Here is a 6,000-nt window from a genome sequence, read left to right as displayed (position 1 = left end):
AAACCCCACAGAACATCTGATTCCTGGCAAATTTTCTTCTGTCTTGTATAAGTGGGAACATATAAGTGGGAACATGTTTGTGGACTGGGCAACAAAATTCCATTTTCCTCACTGGAGCTGAATCAGCCTCATAAGTCCAAAGAGCAATAAAATTTTCCATCTGTCAAAAGAAGCAAATAGACCTGATTCTGAGTGGTTGAAGGCTGTTTGTGGCATATTTTTGTTCATATATATTCCAATAGAACCTTAATTTAAGATTTTAGTATGTCTCTGAAATAAGATCATGAATAAACTAATAATGGGTTAAATGATTCCTTCATTGGTCTTCTTTTCAAGTTTTTATTTCCAGAGATTAAGACTGAGCAAACACCAAAGGTGTAAGGGCCTGCCTCTGAGCCACTGCTTCTGTCCTGAGTACTGGGTTACTTTGAGTGGATGTTCTGCATGATTCCTCCTGATAATTTGTTATAGGACTGCCAGAAACTATAGATTTTGCCTGTAAGGAACTCATGAGGGGACAACTCAGAAAAAAATCTAAGTAAACTCACATCCATCTTGCAAATCTATGACTTTTTGTGAGTTCTTTAAGAGTCAGGCACTGAGAGGGAAGGATCAAATATCAATTTGCTGCCTCTGGGGGCTTTCCAGGGCCTTTAAGTGCCTGGTCCAGCCACAATCTTTTTTAAATTTCTCTATTTTATGTATCTTGTGTACATATAGAAACTGATTTGATTTTTTAATTTTTAATCCTGAGCAGAGGATCCAGCACTCAACCTAACAAAAATCCAACATTCTTCTAAATGCAAGCTGTCAAAGTTTTGTTACCTTTGCTAGAGCTTAAGCTGGGTCAGTCTGCACTGAATTTGGGGAATAATACCTTAGCACTGAAAAGCTCTGTGGGTGTACCTATGTTAATATGTACATTTATTGTCAAGGTTGTGCAGCAGTTTTATTCCCCTTTGGATGCTCTAAGCTGTGACTGATGGTGGCCAGAGCCTGCTGTGTTTCAATAAGCTTTGCTTGTAACCTGCTAAGTGATGGCTTCCCATTCCTCTGCAGGATTATAGGATTATGAACCTGATAACTTCTCTGAAACAGCCTTCACTCAGCAGAGCCAGAAAATACTTTGATTGAAACGCTGCTTCCTAAAAGGGGAAGAATTTTGGTTAACATATATCATCAGGCTTTTTTTTTGATCAAGTTGTAATTGATGGGAGACAATATAATTTGACAGACTTTGAAATATTTAGTTACTGAAAAAAAAGTTCTACATGTGAGACCCATTCTTTTCTTTCTCATTTTTAAATAACAATTTGAAGTTAAATATTTGGAGATGGGGGAGTCAGAACTTCACCCTGAAAGATACAGAGCTCTTCTACTTTAGACCCAAAACCAAATATTAATTTTGTTTTGGAAATTAGCACAATTGGTTTAAAAATCCACTATAAATTGCAAAAAGAATAAATCCTAACTGATCCCAAGGATCTCCAGCTTAGTATAGTGTCTTCCAATTCTATTGCACCTTAAAGGTTTTCATTTTCTGTCATTGCTTTCTGTTGCTTAAAATTGCTCTTAAATTTACAAACATGTAAACACACAGGTATGTGGGGGGATAGAATGTAAGAGAATAGAGATAGTGCAGAAGGCAATCTCACCCCTAACAAGTTACAGCTGTACTAATTACCAAAGATTAGCAGCAGGCCTGCCCTTAACAGGCCACAGCTGTGTCCAATGAGGATGAGTGCTATAAAAGGGTGGGTTAGCAGGGTGAGGAGTGACCTGGAGTTTGTTGGTTATGCTGTGAGGAGCTGCCCATGAGACATCACCAAGGTATGGAAGTTTTGTAATGAGATGACAATGCAGGTCCATATTTGAAATATCCAAAATTAATTATATTGTATGTAACAGCCCTTACTCTCTGTGAGATCCAGCAAAATTCCCTATTGCTACACTGAGCAAAAAGGTGTAGTAAATGTTGTCTGTTCTGCAGCATTTTTGCAAAGAGCTCAGAATGATGTTAAGGTCAGAAATCACAATGGAAAAATGTTGCTTTGTCTTTTGATTGTGTCATGTCTCCTTTAGTTATAAAGTTTTTTACTTTTTTTTTCCTGTGGTCTTGGTGGTTCAGAAGCCAGTGGAATGGTACAAAACTGTGAGCTGAAATCTAATGTACTGCTTTGGGCAAATCATCCAAACCATCAGAGAAATCAAATATTTACTTGAAGTGCCTATGTTAACAGATCATAGCTTAGAACTTTTAGCTTTTAGACTGCTTGAGAGTTCTAACAATTAAAAAAAAAGGTCTGGGAAAACTTCATATGGTGTTTGTCTGTTGTGCCCTTTTTATACTCAGAATGTGCTATATAATGAGAAAATGTTTCCCAGGCAGTTTCATGGGTGTTGTTCTTTCTAAAGGAGGATGTGGTGGGAGGGAAGAGATCAAGGTTTTAAGTATACGCTTAAGTATTTGAAAATAGATGTTATAATCTAATATCACAGGGTTGAATCTCCAAAACTTAGCAGGAGAAACTTCTTGTTCATACACAAATTACTTTCATGATCCCTTTTGCATGGAAAATTATTTGCTGCAGTGTTTATTATTACATTTTCCTTTCAGGCTGATCACCTGACTACTGTTCTCATTTGTCATTTTATACATCTCATATATGACTCAGAATGTTGTTATCTTTCCTTATAGAGATTTTTTGTTTAAGTCACTCATTTGTAATTATTTCCATCATGAAGCACAGCCTAAATAAAAGTAATTTTTATTTAATTTCTTGCAAGGCATTGCTCTTCACTAGGAGCTGGAGCATTCTCTATAGTTACAGTAACTACCCAAATGTGAACTCAAGTGAATTAGGATTCTTGCAAAGCCCTGGCTACGGTATGAAATAAAAGTAAGTGGTAAGATCATGGCTGTCAGCGGGAACTGATGGCTTCATACAGCATACGCTACTTAAGTAAACTTTTGGCCATGTTCTGTGTTTTCCCAAATGTGCCTGGCATTTCTCTGCCTCTGATACACTCATGTTTTGACAGTGGCAGCTGGAAGAAAATGAAAAGACCAAATCTTGTGCTATAGGTACTGTTGAAAGGCTTGAAGTTGAACTACCAAACTGTGAAAAAACACGGGATATTCTTGAAGCACTAAATAGCTTCAGTAACTGATTTGGCATTTAGAACTGACTGAGAGAAATATTTCTATTGTTGGGTGTTCTCAGCTACAAGGCAGAGAGAAGACTCAGAGCATTGTAGCACTGGATCAAAACTGCAAAAACTCTTGAGCTCTCCCATGGGCACAGGGAAGGCAGTTGGGTGATGCTGCTTTACCTTGTCTTGTAGCACTCCCACTACATTCTCATCTATAAATTGATGCATAGATCAGATCATTGGAAAAGAATACAGCATTTGCTTTTAAACAGGTTTAGTTCAAAAGGTCTATCAGACAAATGATGCACTTGATGCTTTCTGCTAAGGACTTGAAAGGCAAGATGCTATGGCTAAAGGCTTGATCTTGTTACCTAGGATATGGGGACCCTGGCATGCTGTATTTAGCTTTAGCTAACTTACTGATCTAGCAGGTTTCTGGTGGAATTCTACATGAGGTTGTTTTTAATATTAAAATGGTAAATACTTTCCCTTAAGTGAAAAGATATTTATATTATATTCCATGGACTTATGTCAATGAAATCCGTTTTTGTAGGCCTCTGGTATTTTTCTTCCAAACAGAAAAATGCTTTCATGGGTATCTGAATAGCAGTTTAAATAAAATGAAATGTGTTTGGCTTACTCTTTACCACTTTATTCACCATGACAACCAGTCCATTTCTCTATTATTGCACCAGACCTTTTCTAACCCCTATTCATTACAGTATTGTTCAGAAATGAGGTTTAATATATATAGTAATACACATACACAATGTCTGGTGCTTTTTAAAATAGCATTTAGTAACAAAGCACATTCTTCTGGGCATCCAGATATGTGAGCCCAAGCTAGAACACATTTACATCAAGCTGTATGGGATGCTCCTCTGATGAAATGCAAGGGTATTAAGATTTTGGGGAGGTTAGAGAAACTTAACAGTTCATCTGTAGAGATCTGGACATTAGATTATCAAAATCTATTGTGAGGTATGGCATTTAAATAATTTCAGTGGCTCCTCTCTGTTATTAGAGAAAAGCTGTTTCTTGAAAGGTGAGTGCTGAGGCAGAGTCTTGAGGCACAGCATGGCATGCCAATTGGACTTTCTCTGTAACAGAAAAAACTCAGGGCAGGAGTGAGAACTAGTCACCCCACTGAATGAATTATCTGCCTTTTTCTTGACTGAAGCCTACTGGCAAAGATTAATCATTTAATACTGAATACCTAAATCAAGAATGAATATCTATCTATGGAGGCTGCCTATCAAAAACAGGTAAATTATATCTCGTAAGTCTCAAGTAGCCACAGTATTGATGCAATATTAAAAATAATGTTGATAGGTGTTTTGCATGTATGCTTTGAAGGCATTAGTGAATGTTTCTTCTGAGACCTGGATGATCTTTTTCCTTTCTTTTCTTCAGTGAATTGTCTGCTAATTAAATTATTTTAATGGCTGGCTGAGAATCATTTTTCTTGCTAGATAAGATGTTTCAAAACTCATTTCAAATAACAGAGAGAACAATTGCTTTAGCAAAAAAAGAGAAAACAAAAATGACCAATTTCTCTTTAGGGGCTAATCTTGAGCAATACATCTTTTCCCTATAGGAAACCACAATAGTGCATAGGGACATCAGCCCATCTTTACTAACTGGCTGGAACGTTAGGAGAGAGGGTTATTTACTTATAATCCCAAGGCCAGTAATGAAAGTGAGTGTTAGGAAAACATTAATGGCTGTAAAGTGCTCATTTCCCAAGTGCCTTAACAAGCCAACCTTGTTAAGGTTGGTTTAACAAAATAACATTGCTTCTGTTGGAGCCTGCTTGCAATTTAGTCAAAATTAGTGTGATTTCAGTAAGTACTTATCCTCAGGTAAATCTCTTGTATTATGCAATTTTTTTTTGCACTGGAGTTGAACAGTCTTACAATTTCTTGATATTTAGTTCCTATTGCTTCTCTCAGAAAGTAACACATTTTCCTGTCAGTGAGTTTTTTTCTATATAAAGCCTGCATTTTCTTTGACATAATCTAATCTGTTTCTAGTTATGCATTGAGTACCACACTAAGTAATCCATTCCCACTTGGAAGTTAATAGCCTAAAGACATGTTAGGGCTGGGATATAATTCATTCTTAGTCATCACTTACCCAGACAAGTAGCTTGTGGTGGTTTTTTCTGTTTTTATTTTATAACTCCCTTTCATTGTCTCAAGAAAAATGGTGATTTTTATTTTCCAGTTTACTTAATTTTCTTTTTCTAAAACTTCTAGTTCTTTTTTGTCACATACTGCCAAAAATTACTGAAGTGTCTTCCAGAGTTATTTAGGTGGATATTCTTTAATTTGTGATAGGCAGTTTTAAATAATCTTTGCCCTGTTTTGAAGGCATATTGCATGGCACACAGGTGCTAAATCTGCTGTCTGTCATTACTTGTTGTAGTTTGATATTGGCCCAATGCCTGGAACCTAAGAAAGTTTGAGTTATGCCTTTATGGGTTAACATTATTTGTAAGAATTATCTTATCCAGTATTTCCTTTTTCATTGTGAAATTCCTTGTGCAAGTAAGTCAGATCAATGCAGACAGGTCTAAACTGCTTTCATGTTTATTCATATTCCATGCTTATATCCACAAAAGGAGGGGTGAAAGGCAGTAGAAAACAAGGCTTTTATACCTGCTTTTTCTATAGCAATATTACTATTGTGGAGAAGATAAGTAGGGAACAGATTATTCATTATTTCTCCCATTGCTTTCATTACCTGCTGTTTATCAGATGGAGTCTTAAAGCAATGTGATGGTTTCTTGGGGTTCTGTAATGCAATTAACGTTTCTTCTGTAGAACACATTGCAAACTTTACTCT

General features: G+C 36.4%; 1 protein-coding gene across 4 annotated transcripts in view; it reads left to right on the top strand.

Moving 5' to 3' along the window:
* The first annotated feature begins 1,746 nt into the window (after positions 1–1,746).
* The window catches only part of ATP10B (ATPase phospholipid transporting 10B (putative)), a 166,596-nt gene continuing 162,342 nt past the window's right edge, over positions 1,747–6,000 (top strand). The window contains exon 1 of one of the 4 annotated variants that reach the window (XR_010441892.1): positions 1,747–1,830. The gene's annotated coding sequence lies outside the window, so the exon portion shown is untranslated. Of the gene's footprint in view, positions 1,831–2,785; positions 2,901–6,000 lie in introns of those variants that run through there. The other 3 variants (XM_064724842.1, XR_010441896.1, XR_010441895.1) reach the window with 3 other exon arrangements.

Source organism: Zonotrichia leucophrys, chromosome 13 (assembly GCF_028769735.1).
Source record: "Zonotrichia leucophrys gambelii isolate GWCS_2022_RI chromosome 13, RI_Zleu_2.0, whole genome shotgun sequence".
NCBI classification, from domain to species: domain Eukaryota; kingdom Metazoa; phylum Chordata; class Aves; order Passeriformes; family Passerellidae; genus Zonotrichia; species Zonotrichia leucophrys.
This window is presented reverse-complemented; position numbering and strand designations above follow the sequence as displayed.